Genomic DNA, 15100 nt, shown 5'->3' with positions numbered 1-15100 from the left:
ATAAGTGTAGGCAGGTGGAGGCGACGTTGTGGGGGGCAGATTAGGGGTTAATAAATATAATATAGGGGTCGGCGATGTTAGGGCAGCAGATTAGGGGTACATAAGGATAATGTAAGTAGCGGCGGTTTACGGAGCGGCAGATTAGGGGTTAATAATAATATGCAGGGGTCAGCGATAGCGGGGGCAGCATATTAGGGGTTAATAAGTGTAAGGTTAGGGGTGTTTAGACTCGGGGTACATGTTAGAGTGTTAAGTGCAGACGTAGGAAGGGTTACCGCATAGCAAACAATGGGGCTACGTTAGGAGCTGAAAGCGACTTTTTTGCAGGTGTTTGTTTTTTTCAGCTCAAACAGCCCCATTGTTTCCTATGGGGGAATCGTGCACGAGCACGTTTTTGAGGCTGGCCGCGTCCGTAAGCAACTCTGGTATCGAGAGTTGAAGCTGCGTTAAAAATGCTCTACTCTCCTTTTTTGGAGCCTAACGCAGCCTTTATGTGGTCTCTCAATACCAGAGTTATTTTTATGGTGCGGCCAGAAAAAAGCCGGCGTTAGTTTTTCGGGTCGTTACCGACAAAACTCCAAATCTAGCCGATAATGTTTTATTTATTTTAATGGGTCAAGAACAAAAGTGAAGTTTACATACTAATTGTCTGAAACAGGAATGAAAGGGGCAGTAAACATAAAAAATAATGTTACATAATTCCGCTATTTCTCTAATGATATTCACTGCGTGAGCAAATCAACCAAATGTTTTGCTGTATACATGTGTTCCTTTATTTCTTCTTAAAGGACCATTCTTCTATCGTTTGCAATGAATATGACCTTTTTATTTATTTATTTGAATATGATTGCTTATTTAATCTGTTTAAGGCAAATCAATTTTAGACCATTTCTTTCATGTTCATTTTTGCAGAATATATTATTGATCTGGTTTGGGGGCAGAGGGTGTAGTTCCTGTACTTTACCATGCTGTATCTAGGATATTTCCCTGCCTTCTGCTATATGCAACACTTTTTTTGTTCTCCAGTGGTTGATAGGAGGTTATTCCTTGTATCCCCACAAGGGTTTTGACAACATCTCCTCACTGGGGTGGAAAACATGCTAAGGGCTGACCTTTATTGTTCCTGGTGCTTGAGAGGTTCTTACTTGTGGTCGGCTTGTTTTGTTTTGCAATTTTGAAAACTGAAATTAATTTTAACACATTTGTATGTTTGTTTCGAATTTCGTATGTTTGTACAACATTCTACCATTCGTTTAATGTAATAGTATTTCCAATGTTCTCTTTAATATTTGAATTATGCAATATTCAAAACAGAAACATTTGATCAATATATTTGTATCTATTATGTATCAATTTACTAAATTCCCTACCACATGAACTATTGAATTTCTGAATAGTATTTGTTAAATCGAATGTTACATTCGAAATTTCAAAATGTAGATATTTGATCTAATTCTGAACATTCAAAAACAAAAGTAACATTAAAAAAACAGAAATAAGATTCGTTTAAAACAAATTCTAAGTTTTGTTGTGTCCTACCGGACTATTCGTTCGACCAAACAAATTGTACTTTTGACACATTCACCCATCCCTAGTTCTTTCTGAGTCCCCTTTTCCTAACAAGAAAATCACATCTCCAGTGGTTGATAGGAGGTTATTCCTTGTATCCCCACAAGGTGAGCTCCAGTCGGCAGATTAGGGGTTAATGTTTGAAGTTAGGTGTCGGCGATGTTAGGGAGGGCAGATTAGGGGTTAATACTATTTATGATAGGGTTAGTGAGGCGGATTAGGGGTTAATAACTTTATTATAGTAGCGCTCAGGTCCGGTCGGCAGATTAGGGGTTAATAAGTGTAGGCAGGTGGAGGCGACGTTGTGGGGGGCAGATTAGGGGTTAATAAATATAATATAGGGGTCGGCGATGTTAGGGCAGCAGATTAGGGGTACATAAGGATAATGTAAGTAGCGGCGGTTTACGGAGCGGCAGATTAGGGGTTAATAATAATATGCAGGGGTCAGCGATAGCGGGGGCAGCATATTAGGGGTTAATAAGTGTAAGGTTAGGGGTGTTTAGACTCGGGGTACATGTTAGAGTGTTAAGTGCAGACGTAGGAAGGGTTACCGCATAGCAAACAATGGGGCTACGTTAGGAGCTGAAAGCGACTTTTTTGCAGGTGTTTGTTTTTTTCAGCTCAAACAGCCCCATTGTTTCCTATGGGGGAATCGTGCACAAGCACGTTTTTGAGGCTGGCCGCGTCCGTAAGCAACTCTGGTATCGAGAGTTGAAGCTGCGTTAAAAATGCTCTACTCTCCTTTTTTGGAGCCTAACGCAGCCTTTATGTGGTCTCTCAATACCAGAGTTATTTTTATGGTGCGGCCAGAAAAAAGCCGGCGTTAGTTTTTCGGGTCGTTACCGACAAAACTCCAAATCTAGCCGATAATGTTTTATTTATTTTAATGGGTCAAGAACAAAAGTGAAGTTTACATACTAATTGTCTGAAACAGGAATGAAAGGGGCAGTAAACATAAAAAATAATGTTACATAATTCCGCTATTTCTCTAATGATATTCACTGCGTGAGCAAATCAACCAAATGTTTTGCTGTATACATGTGTTCCTTTATTTCTTCTTAAAGGACCATTCTTCTATCGTTTGCAATGAATATGACCTTTTTATTTATTTATTTGAATATGATTGCTTATTTAATCTGTTTAAGGCAAATCAATTTTAGACCATTTCTTTCATGTTCATTTTTGCAGAATATATTATTGATCTGGTTTGGGGGCAGAGGGTGTAGTTCCTGTACTTTACCATGCTGTATCTAGGATATTTCCCTGCCTTCTGCTATATGCAACACTTTTTTTGTTCTCCAGTGGTTGATAGGAGGTTATTCCTTGTATCCCCACAAGGGTTTTGACAACATCTCCTCACTGGGGTGGAAAACATGCTAAGGGCTGACCTTTATTGTTCCTGGTGCTTGAGAGGTTCTTACTTGTGGTCGGCTTGTTTTGTTTTGCAATTTTGAAAACTGAAATTAATTTTAACACATTTGTATGTTTGTTTCGAATTTCGTATGTTTGTACAACATTCTACCATTCGTTTAATGTAATAGTATTTCCAATGTTCTCTTTAATATTTGAATTATGCAATATTCAAAACAGAAACATTTGATCAATATATTTGTATCTATTATGTATCAATTTACTAAATTCCCTACCACATGAACTATTGAATTTCTGAATAGTATTTGTTAAATCGAATGTTACATTCGAAATTTCAAAATGTGGATATTTGATCTAATTCTGAACATTCAAAAACAAAAGTAACATTAAAAAAACAGAAATAAGATTCGTTTAAAACAAATTCTAAGTTTTGTTGTGTCCTACCGGACTATTCGTTCGACCAAACAAATTGTACTTTTGACACATTCACCCATCCCTAGTTCTTTCTGAGTCCCCTTTTCCTAACAAGAAAATCACATCTTTCAAATGAGAAGTCACATAATTAATAAAAGAAAAAATTGGGGTTTCATGTATCTTTAATTTATATATACAGAAACTGCACTTTCCTTTAGATTACATTTTTTTATATTAATTTTATATTGCAGGTTTCTGTTTAAAGAATTTAAGAGAGTTGAGTTATCAGGTTTGGTCATATTACTCTTTTATGCTTTTCTCTTGCATTGTTAGTTTGTGATAAACTTTGCAGTGCCCCCAGTAAGGGGTTTGGGTAAGAAGGGTCATTTAGACATTGATTCTTGCCTAGAGATATTGTAAAACCTCATTATTTCCACCTGATGCCATGAAGATGACTGGCTGGCTAGGAAAGCAGTCTGCTTTTGTTATACAAAGACAGACAGGCGTCTCACAACCGAGCAAACCTTCTTCAATGCCTTCCCTTCTTGAGTCATTTTGAAAACTCTCATAAGAGACTACAATCATTTATTCTATAATAAACCATTTGATTAGACAATTAATCAAATACAATCTATTACTCATAACAAAGCAAGGAAATTCTTTAAGAAGACAAATTCATACAAAAGCAAACAATTCATATTAACTTTGAAATGTGAAAGGACAGCCTGTTCTACAAGCAAACAATAACTCTCAAAATAAATATGCTTTTCATACATGATTATTGTTTTTGTTAGTCATTATATTTTTAACGTTAAATATGAATCAAACATTCCTGGATTTAGGGTTGAAGTTTAGCATTATTTAGAATATCTTTGTTGTACATTGCATTGCAGGTTGAAAACCCTTTATCCATACTGCTTGGGACCAGAAAAGGTTTGAATTTCAGAATAGTTTGGATTTTGTAATATTTGCATATGCAAAATGAGAGAGTTTGGAGAGGAGATGAAACCAAGTGTAAACAACAATATCTTATGACATTTAGAAAACATATACATACCATTATATAGCTTATATCTGTAACCTAAAGGAATTTTTATATCATTTGTACTTTTGCATACATAGTACTCTCATAAAGGGCGCAATCACATATACGGCAGAGGTTTCGGCACAAGCGTGGGAACCCGCGCCACCCATAATTTCACCTCGCACATCGGGGTATTACATATACTGTGCCGTTAGATGCTAAAGTGGTGTAAGTAGGACAGACTGGCGATCTTCTGAAATGTGCGCAAATACACAATTTAGTCGTCGCAGGTAACTTACGCCAGTATTTTATCCACGGAAAGTGTCAATAAAGAGTAGTTTTATGCAAATTAGGCTAACACTCGTAAAAATGAACCGCGATTTCATATAAAAATGCGACACGTAATTACGCTATTCAGAATTCATATATAAAGCCATATATAAAGAGATGAAGGTAATACAAATATGATTTCCCATTGTTCTCTCCTCCAAGTATTGTTGATTGTTTTGAGAAGAAATTTAAAGTAAATAAGCAAGTATATGTCCACAATGTGATAAAGTACCTACAAGCTCAATCCATTTGATTATGTTGTGACTTCAAACTATTTCAAATACACAAATAAACCTTAGAAAAACAATATCATAGTATACTGTCCCTTTAACCTTGAGATGCTGCTTAAATGTATGTGTTTGTTAAGGCTTCCACGGAGCTACGTTGCTTTTTTAGTTAGTGCAAGGGTTGCTGCGCCTGCAATATGTGGCGAGATGAGAATGGAGTAGATTTTCTGAATTCTGCGCGCGTAAGTCCTTACGCTGTATATTGGATACCAAATTGCGTGTCTGTTCTATGTTAGTCTATGGTTAAAAAAAATACGTCCAAAGGGTGAAATATACGCACTTAACTTGTATGCTACGCCGTATATGTAATACCAAAATCGCGTAAAATCTGGCGTCGCCGGCTTTTGCGGGCGACGCTGCATATGTAATGGAGGCCAAAGATGTCACAGTTCTGTAACCAGAAAGGTAATATTTGTTATTTTCAATAAATATAGACTATTTGCATTTTATTACGCAAAACAACAAACCAAAAACACAGTCAGAGATGATTTTGACTTACAGACAAGGGGAAAAAAGTCATTTTTAAATAAAAAAATATATATTATTTAAAATATTTGGATTTAAGAATAAGATGGTTTCTAAATACTCTTAAGCCATATAGTTGTGGCTATGTCTTTAAAGCCTCACATTTTTCCAACCCATAGTTTGTTTAGTGTTTTTTTAAAACTACGTAGGTTTTATATGGAATTAGGCTAACACACTAAATAATTTATATTATCCAAAATAAAAACTCTCTGTTTACTTCACATTTACCTTAGGTATCATACTTATACACTATAAAAATGTGTATGGGCGTGTTACCCAAATACTGAATCACTTGAAATCCTTAGCGTCTCTGTAAAAAGCTTACTAGAAAATATCTCATGAGCATCTGCATCTTCAAAGAAAGTTATTTTACCTCAAAATTCACCCAGTAGCCACGTCCCACTGTAGACGAACTTTACTCATCCAATCAGGATGCTTGTTCTTGAACTATTAAAGGGACATAATACTCATATGCTAAATCACTTGAAACTGATGCAGTATAACTGTAAAAAGCTGACAGGAAAATATCACCTGAGCATCTCTATGTAAAAAAGGAAGATATTTTACCTCACAATTTCCTCAGCTCAGCAGAGTAAGTTCTGTGTAAAAATTTATACTCAGCTGATCCCAGCTGCAGGTAAAAATAAAAAATAAAAAATGAAGAAATGAACATGAACAGCAGCCAATCAGCATCAGCAGTGCTGAGGTCATGAACTCTTACTGTGATCTCATGAGATTTGACTTAACTCTCATGAGATTTCATAGTAAGCTTCCTTTACCTGATTGGTGAAATAATATGAGAGTTCACAAGGCTCATCCCCTAAGCTATCCTAGGACAGACACACTAAAATGCTGCTTAGAAATCCTTTACAATGGGAGGTGGCTACTGAGGAACTTTTGAGGTAAAATATCTTTCTTTTTTACATAGAGATGTTCAGGTGATATTTTCTAGTCAGCTTTTTACAGCTATGCTGCATCACTTTCAAGTGTTTAAACATTTGGGTATTATGGTCCTTTAAGTGATTATGCATCTGGAATGAGCAACACATTTCCATCCTCATTTTAAAGGACATTAAACACGAAATAAATCATTGATAGAATAATGTATTCAGAGTAAATCTTAGCCTAAGAATAAAATATGCATCTATTTTCTTAAAATTAAATTAGTTTTTTAAATATTGTAAAAAAACAAGGGTAATATTCTAATGTTCATAAATCAGTGTGTGCTGCCATAGTACTTTTCTGCTAAGGACAAAAAGAGACAACCAATGACTGTGTGCATTACAGCTGTGTCTGCACTTCCACTTTAAACAAGCATTTGGAAAGCCCTCAATATTCACAATTAAATTACAGGAAAAGGGAACAAAATAAATAATGAAAGTATACTTTACTACATACAATTAAAGATGTTATATTAATATTTTGAAGTGTTTAATGTCCCTTTAAGGAAGTTTACAATGAAATCTTGCTAGATTTCAAAGTCTCAACTCAGCACTGAAAAATCTGGGGTGCGATCCGATATAGATCGCAGTTTGCGGCGCAAGCGAGGGAACCCACGTCGCCCGCAGTTTCAGCTCGCAACTCGAGCCATCCAATATGCGGCGCCATCACTTGCTAAAGTGGCGCAAGTCTCACAAACCAGCGATGTCCAGAAATCTGCGTAAGTACAGATTTTTGGAGTCGCCAGTGACTTGCGCCACGTTAGAAACTGCCGGCGCCTATAAAACCTGACTAAAGTCTAAATCACCCGCACTGTCTAACACGCCTCCCTAACATAGCCCGACACGTCTAACCCTCTATCCGCTATCCCCCCTCACTATCCTAACAATAAAAAAGCTATTAACCCCTAAACCGCCGCTCCCGTACCCCGCCGCAACCTAATAAAGTTATTAACCCCTAAACCGTCGCTCCCGTACCCCGCCGCCAGCTATATTATATCTATAACCCCCTAAAGTGAGCCCCTAACACCGCCGCCATCTATATTAAAATTATTAACCCCTAATGTAAGCCCCTAACACCGCCGCCATCTCTATTAAAATGATTAACCCCTAATTTAATCTACCTACCCCGCCGCCAGCTATATTATCTATATTAACCCTAAGTATATTATAGTTAATATAGGTATTACATTATATATATTAACTATATTAACCCTAATTATATTAGGGTTAATATAGTTAATATAGTTACTATAGTATTTATATTAACTATATTAACTCTATCTAACCCTAACACCCCTAACTAAATTTATATTAAATTAATCTAATTCATTTATAAACTAAAATATTCATATTTAAATCTAAATACTTACCTATAAAATAAACCCTAAGATAGCTACAATATAATTAATAATTACATTGTAGCTATGTTAGGGTTAATATTTATTTTACAGGTAAATTGTTAATTATTTTAACTAGGTATAATAGCTATTAAATAGTTATTAACTATTTAATATCTACCTAGTTAAAATAATTACCCAATTACCTGTAAAATAAATCCTAACCTAAGTTACAAATACACCTACACTATCAATAAATTAAATAAACTACAAACATCTATCTAAAAATACAATTAAATTAACTAAACTAAATTACAAAAAAAAAAAACATTGGCTGTTCCGATCAGCCAATAGAATGCGAGCTCAATCTGATTGGCTGATTGGATAAGCCAATCGGATTGAACTTGAATCTGATTGGCTGATTCAATCAGCCAATCAGATTTTTCTAACTTAATTCCGATTGGCTGATAGAATCCTATCAGCCAATCGGAATTCGGCGGACGCCATCTTGGATGACGTCATTTAAAGGTACCTCATTCGTCGTTCAGTCGTCGGCCGGGATGGATGCTCCGCGGCAGCGAAGCGAAGAAAGAAGATTGAAGATGCCGCCGGAAGAATGAAGACTTTGCTGCCGCTTGGAGGAAGACGTCGCCGGAGGAAGAATTCTTCTTTGCCGCTTGGAGGAAGACATCGCCGGAGGAAGAATTCTTCTTTGCCGCTTGGAGGAAGACATCGCCCGGATCGGATCAGGAGTTCGGCCCGGTGTGGTGAAGACAAGGTAGGGAGATCTTCAGGAGGGTAGTGTTAGGCTTTTTTAAGGGGGGTTTGGGTGGTTTTAGAATAGGGGTATGTGGGTGGTGGGTTGTAATGGGGGGGTATTGTATTTGTATGCAAAAGAGCTGAATTCTTTGGGGCATGCCCCACAAAAGGCCCTTTTAAGGGCTGGTAAGGTAAAGAGCTTTGAAATTTTTTAAATTTAGAATAGGGCAGGGAATTTTTTTTATTTTGGGGGTTTATTATTTTATTAGGGGGCTTAGAATAGGTGTAATTAGCTTAAAAATCTTGTAATCTTTTTTTTTTTTTTTGTAATTTAGTGTTTGGTTTTTTTTGTAATTTAGTTTAGTTAATTTAATTGTATTTTTAGATAGATGTTTGTAGTTTATTTAATTTATTGATAGTGTAGGTGTATTTGTAACTTAGGTTAGGATTTATTTTACAGGTAATTGGGTAATTATTTTAACTAGGTAGATATTAAATAGTTAATAACTATTTAATAGCTATTATACCTAGTTAAAATAATTAACAATTTACCTGTAAAATAAATATTAACCCTAACATAGCTACAATGTAATTATTAATTATATTGTAGCTATCTTAGGGTTTATTTTATAGGTAAGTATTTAGATTTAAATAGGAATATTTTAGTTTATAAATGAATTAGATTAATTTAATATAAATTTAGTTAGGGGTGTTAGGGTTAGATAGAGTTAATATAGTTAATATAAATACTATAGTAACTATATTAACTATATTAACCCTAATATAATTAGGGTTAATATAGTTAATATATAATGTAATACCTATATTAACTATAATATACTTAGGGTTAATATAGATAATATAGCTGGCGGCGGGGTAGGTAGATTAAATTAGGGGTTAATCATTTTAATAGAGATGGCGGCGGTGTAAGGGGCTTACATTAGGGGTTAATAATATTAATATAGCTGGCGGCGGTATAGGGGGATTAGATTAGGGGTTAATCATTTTTATATAGGTGGCGGCGGTGTAAGGGGTCAGATTAGGGGATAGATAAGGTAGATGACAGCGGTGTAAGGGGTTCTAATTAGGGGATAGATAAGGTAGATGGCGGCGGTTTTAGGGGCTCACAGTAGGGGGTTAGTTTATGTAGATGGCGGCGGGGTCCGGGAGCGGCGGTTTAGGGGTTAATAACTTTATTAGGGATTTCGGGGGGGGGGGGATCGCGGTTGACAGGTAGATAGACATTGCGCATGCATTAGGTGTTAGGTTTATTTTAGAAGATCGCGGTTGACAGGGAGATAGACATTGCGCATGCGTTAGGTGTTAGGTTTATTTTAGCAGCCAGTTTAGGGAGTTACGGGGCTCCAATAGTCAGCGTAAGGCTTCTTACGGCTGCTTTTTGTGGCGAGGTGAAAATGGAGTAAGTTTTCTCCATTTTCGCCACGTAAGTCCTTACGCTGCATATTGGATACCAAACTGTGCTGGTTTGGTATACCTGCCTATGGCCCAAAAAACTACGGCGACGGCAGAAATATATGCGCTTAACTTCTAGGTTACGCCGTATATGTGATACCAAACCAGCGTAAATATTGGCGTTGCCGGCTTTTGCGGGCGACGATTTTTATCGGATGGACCCCCTGATTGGCTGGTGATTTGTTATGTTTTCATTTGATTTTTTTACCATGCAGACAGTAAAAAAGAGTAGCTGAAGTATATGTGCTCACACACCACTTACCCTGGTGAGCTTAAGACATTTTGAGGTAAAATGTCTTCATTTTTTACATAGAGATGTTAATGTGATATTTTCCAGTCAGCTTTTTACTGATATGATGAAGAGGTAAGATGTCCCTTTAATTAATAAAATGTTATAATTATAAATATCCAAAGGGAAGAGAAAAAACAAAAAACTTATAGGAAAGCCAAGAGTGCCAAGTCTACCCACAAGAGAAAATCAATTCCTTCCTTAGTTTAATAAACAACTGTAACACAAAAATTAGTAGATCGTATCTTATTCTCTAATTTTAGCATAGCATTCTTTAAAATTAAACTTTTAAATGTGAGTATTTATAAAAATGATAATATTATAATAATAATTGCAGTAGCTAACATGCAGTAAAGGCTATATTTAGGAATGGAAACATATTTGTTTTCTGACATTTAGATGATAGAGTGCTCCCTTCTATGCTTGTTTTGCAACCATATATTTATATGTTTTCGATTTTAATAAATAATAAATTATTTGAATTTATAAACTTTATTGGCTTTCATAAACTTAAAGGGATAGTAAACCCAAATATTTTCTTTCATGATTCAGATAGCATGCCATTTTAAGCAACTTTTGAATTTACTCCTATTTTAAATTTGTCTTCTTTCTCTTGGTATCTTTATTTAAAAAAGCGGGAATGAAAGCTTTGGAGCCAGACTATTTTTGGTTCAGTACTCTGGAAGGGCTTGCTGATTGGTGGCTATATTTAGCCATCCAATCAGCAAGCGCAACCCAGGTCCTGAACCAAAAATGGTCCGGCTTTAAAGCTTTTATTACTGCTTTTTTAAATAAAGATACCAAGAGAGCAAAGAAAAAATGATAATAGGAGTAGTGAATTAGAATGTTGCTTAAATTGCCTACTCTATCTAAATCATGAAAGAAAATATTTGGGTTTACTATCCCCTTAAGCTAGTCTATGGGAATCAACATTCACAACATCCAAGCATTGAAGGAGCATTTAAGTAATTTTTTCTTTATTGGAACTAAAAGGTGCAAATCCAAAGAGTAGCAGTGAGGGTTAATAACTAGCTCTGGGTTTGGCTAGGGTTAATAACACTGGTAAGTCATGGTTATGGTTTAAAGGTGCTGGGGTTGCCTCACAATTAATATGAGTGTTACAGTAAGAGTTTATTTCAACAGGAGGTTTTATAATTTAAGGATTCAGATGAGTACAAATATATCCATCCACATTGAGATTTACTCTGCTTTCCTATCATTTTAAGAAGATGTCATAGCAGCCAGATTGTGGTGTGATTTTTTTTAAAAATTATGATTCCCATAGAAACTAATGCAAAGCACAAAATCATGGGACTTGTTACTGAGCAGGTTTAGTTCTGTATATCAACACTAGCATATTGAGAATTTGATGCTGTTACATAGATAATAGTAGTACTGGTCCCTGCCTCATGAGACAGAATTGAGATCTAGCTCCTACAGACTAGACTTACAAGAACAGGTGTTGGAAAGGGTAAGCACAGATCCATACAAATAAGGGACAAACAAGGGCACAAAACAGTAAGGGTCATCTGCAGATAAAAGGTCAGAAAAGACAGGCATTAAAGCAGGCAGAAAATTGGTCCAAGGAACAAGTGAATTTCTCAGATAATGAAGAACATAAACATACAGTAGATCAAGTAGAGCAGGATCGGAATTCACAGAAAGCAAAGTAGGCAGCTGCATAGGGGGTGCATGGGAAGCAGATAGTGCATATTACAGGCTCTTAAAGTAGTTAAATGACACTACTAGTTATTCCTGCTGCTGCAGAACAGCACATTCAGTATGTTGAGTTCCTAGAATTTCAAATTATTATCATTTTAATCTTAAAGGGACAGGAAACCCTAACATTTTCTTTTATGATTTGGATAGAACACACAATTTAAAACAACTTTCCAATTTACTATTATCAAATTTGCTTCATTCTCTAGTTATTCTTTGCTTAAGGAAAAGCATTGCACTACTGGCAGCTAGATAAACACATCTCGTTAGCCAATCACATGAGACAAATGTGTGCAGGCACCAATCAGCAGCTAGCTCCCACTAGTGAGGATATGTGCATATTATTTTCAACAAGGGATACCAAGAGAATGAAACACATTTGAAAATAGAAGTGAATGTAAAAGTGTCTTAAAATTGCATGCTCTATTTGAATCATGCAAGTTTATTTTTTGAATTTCTTATCCTTTTAAAATTATATGGCTAGATTACGAGTCTTGCATTATAAATAAAAAAAAGCAGCGTTAAGGCTCATAGCGCTGCTTTTTTACTACCGCTAGTATTACAAGTCTTGCAGATTTAGGGGCACCGCACACTTTTTTGGCCTTACCGCAAATCAACTTACGCAAATTGCATATAGTCTTTTTTCTATGGGACTTCCATAGCGCCGGTATTACGAGCTTGTCCTGGGAGGCCAAAAAGTGAGCGGTACAGCCTATCCCGCAAGTTTCGTACTGCATTTTAAAGTCAGTAGTTATGAGTTTTACTCTACAACGCTGTAGCATAAAACTCATAACTAAAGTGCTAAATAGTACACTAACACCCATAAACTACCTATTAACCCCTAAACCGAGGCCCTCCCATATCGCAAACACTAAAATTAAATTATTAACCCCGAATCTGCCGCTTCGGAGATCACCGCCACTAGAATAAACATATTAACCCCTAAACCGCCACACTCCCGCATCGCAAACATTAGTTAAATGTTAAATTGTTAACCCTAATCTGCCATCCCTAACATCGCCGCCACCTACCTACATTTATTAATCCCTAATCTGCCACCCCCAACGTCGCCGCCACTATACTAAATTTATTAACCCCTAACCCTAACACCCCCTAACTTAAATTAATTAAAATAAATCTAAACCAAACCTACTATTAATAACTAAATAATTCCTATTTAAAACTAAATACTTACCTGTAAAATAAACCCTAACCTAGCTACAATATAACTGACAGTTACATTGTATCTAGCTTAGGGTTTATTTTTATTTTACAGGCAAGGTTGTATTTATTTTAACTAGGTAGAATAGTTACTAAATAGTTATTAACTATTTAATAACTACCTAGCTAAAATAAATACAAATTGACCTGTAACATAAAACCTAACCTGCCTTACACTAACACCTAACCTTACACTACAATTAAATACATTCCCTAAATTAAATACAATTACCTAAATTCAAAACAATTAGCTAAATTACAAAAAAACAACTAAATTAAAGAAAATAAAAAACTAATTACAAGATCTTTAAACTAATTACACCTAATCTAATAGCCCTATCAAAATAAAAAAATCCCACCCAAAAAAAAAAACCCTAGCCTAAACTAAACTACCAATAGCCCTTAAAAGGGCCTTTTGCGGGGCATTGCCCCAAAGAAATCAGCTCTTTTACCTGTAAAAAAAAATACAAACAACCCCCCCCACAGTAAAACCCACCACCCACACAACCAACCCCCCAAATACAACCCTAACTAAAAAAACCTAAGCTCTCCATTGCCCAGAAAAGGGCATTTGGATGGGCATTGCCCTTAAAAGTGCATTTAGCTCTATTGTGGCCCAAAGCCCTAACCTAAAAATAAAACCCACCAATACACATTTAAAAAATCCTAACACTAACCCCCGAAGATTCACTTACCGGGAGAAGTCTTCATCCAAGCGGCAAGATGTCCTCAATGAAGCCGGCAGAAGTGGTCCTCCAGACGGGCAAAAGTGGTCCTCCAGACGGGCAGAAGTCTTCACCCAGACGGCATCTTCTATCTTCATCCTTCTCCATCTTCGGCTCCATCTTCAAGACATCCGGCGCGGAGCATCCTCTTCAATTGACTTCTTCTTGCTGAATGAAGGTTCCTTTAAATGATGTCATCCAAGATGGCGTCCCTTAGATTCCAATCGGCTGATAGAATTCTATCAGCCAATCGGAATTAAGGTTGAAAAAATCCTATTGGCTGATCCTATTGGCTGATCCAATCAATTCCCTGATTGGAATAGCCAATAGAATGCAAGCTCATTCCTATTGGCTGATTGGATCAGCCAATAAGATTGAAGTTCAATCCTATAGGCTGATTGCATCAGCCAATATAATTTTTTCAACCTTAATTCTGATTGGCTGATAGAATTCTATCTAAGGGACGCCATCTTGGATGACGTCATTTAAAGGAACCTTCATTCAGCAAGAAGACGTCGATTGAAGAGGATGCTCCGCACTGGATGTCTTGAAGATGGAGCTGCTCCACGTTGGAAGGATGAAGATAGAAGATGCCGTCTGGGTGAAGACTTCTGCCCGTCTGGAGGACCACTTCTGCCGGCTTCGTTGAGGACATCTTGCCACTTGGATGAAGACTTCTCCCAGTAAATGGATCTTCGGGGGTTAGTGTTAGGATTTTTTAAGGGTGTATTGGGTGGGTTTTATTTTTAGGTTAGGGCTTTGGGCCGCAATAGAGCTAAATGCCATTTTAAGGGCAATGCCCATCCAAATGCCCTTTTCAGGGCAATGGGGAGCTTAGGTTTTCTTAGTTAGGGTTGTATTTGGGGGGTTCGTTGTGTGGGTGGTGGGTTTTACTGTGGGGGGGGGGGTATTTGTATTTTTTTTTACAGGTAAAAAAGCTGATTTCTTTGGGGCAATGCCCCGCAAAAGGCCCTTTTAAGGGCTATTGGCAGTTTAGTTTAGGCTAGGGTTTTTTTTTATTATTTTGGGTGGGCTTTTTTTATTTTGATAGGGCTATTAGATTAGGTGTAATTAGTTTAAAGATCTTGCAATTTGTTTTTATTTTCTGTAATTTAG

This window comes from Bombina bombina, chromosome 5 (genome assembly GCF_027579735.1).
Source record: "Bombina bombina isolate aBomBom1 chromosome 5, aBomBom1.pri, whole genome shotgun sequence".
Lineage (NCBI taxonomy): Eukaryota > Metazoa > Chordata > Amphibia > Anura > Bombinatoridae > Bombina > Bombina bombina.
This window is presented reverse-complemented; position numbering follows the sequence as displayed.